This window comes from Theobroma umbraticum, unplaced genomic scaffold (assembly GCF_002168275.2).
Source record: "Theobroma umbraticum cultivar Fairchild unplaced genomic scaffold, ASM216827v3 scaffold_30.0, whole genome shotgun sequence".
NCBI classification, from domain to species: domain Eukaryota; kingdom Viridiplantae; phylum Streptophyta; class Magnoliopsida; order Malvales; family Malvaceae; genus Theobroma; species Theobroma umbraticum.
The window spans coordinates 9,479,102-9,480,368 of record NW_018397254.1 but is presented as its reverse complement, the minus strand read 5'-3'; the positions used below and the strand labels follow the sequence as shown (position 1 = coordinate 9,480,368).

The 1,267-nt window shown below is 31.9% G+C and overlaps 1 non-coding gene across 1 annotated transcript; it reads left to right on the top strand.

Annotated features, from left to right (window-relative positions):
- Positions 1-1,068: 1,068 nt before the first annotated feature.
- On the top strand, positions 1,069-1,255 carry LOC149527751 (U2 spliceosomal RNA). The gene has a single exon (XR_016352259.1). It is a non-coding gene; the product is annotated as a U2 spliceosomal RNA (small nuclear RNA).
- Positions 1,256-1,267: the final 12 nt, after the last annotated feature.

Genomic DNA, 1,267 nt, shown 5'->3' with positions numbered 1-1,267 from the left:
TTCGGCTGCGTCAAGTCTTCGAGGAAGCTTTCCTACTTTGATTTGGGAATTGCATTTGGTAGAGCTTGGGCCACAACCCACATGGCAGAGGCTTTTCATGAAATTGTATTGTCTCATTTCGACGCGTTTTTTGCGTTGATGCAAGCCAGGCAGTCGAACCCAAAGATGAAGTCAACATTTTCAGACTAACTAAAGTAATTAGCTGCATATTTAGTGTACCTAGAATTCTTTTTCCTTTTTTCTCTTCCCTTCTTTTTCAAGAAAGATGAAAATTAAAATATGCATGCATATGCTTGCACTTCATGCTGGTCAATGAAATATGCTGCTAAGTTTATTTTTGTATCTTTTAATATGGAAACAAATCTTGTTTATGGATATGCTGCCTTTTCTTTTCATCTAATCTAATCTAACATATATATATTGATTCTAACATATAGAGTTCTCTTTGAATGTCATGTGTTTAAATCTGAAAAAATAGCCAGACGAAACATGTCCAGTAAGATTAAGATGAAATTACATGAATGTTAAAAGATATTAGCAGGGATATTCCCAATCGATTCTAACTTACAGATGTTTTTCTTGATGCCACCTGTAAAAGCTTGGGAAAACTTATGCATGTTATACCAATTGAAAATCCCGCTGCAAAGGGCGGTTAGTCTTCTAATTCTTCCGATTACCATAGTCTCCTCTTCCTACATGTCATGGATTCTTATAGTGTTAAAATCTTTTATCACTAAGATACCAATATATATACCACCTCCTCTCTTAATTTTTTGCAGTCAACCTCCTCTCTTAATTGTCTCCCATATCAAAGTTTTTATCTTTTGAAAACCATTAAATACTTCGTTCAATTATTAAGATTTCATAAATAAATTAAAATGTTTTATATAAAGATGTGGCAATTTGTGGTTAATATTATATTAAGTGTTATTTTATCGAGGTCAAAATTATTCAATTAATTTTTGTACTCTGTAAAAAAATAAATTTAATTTATGTAAAATAATTTATATAAATTAAATCTCTATATTTTATTAATTTCAATTCAAATGTTATATATAATGATGTGACATACCTTTCTCGACCGTTTAGATAAGATTAAGGGTAGTGTTTGTTCTTATCAGTTTAGTATCTGATACGTGAGCCATTGGTTGACATGATGTTAAATTAATTTTTTTTAGGGGAAGAGCCCACCACGTTTGGGGCTCTTGTGCGTCACCCAAGGGTTGCATTATTGCTCGAGCTTGGTGCAATCCAAAAAAAAAAATAA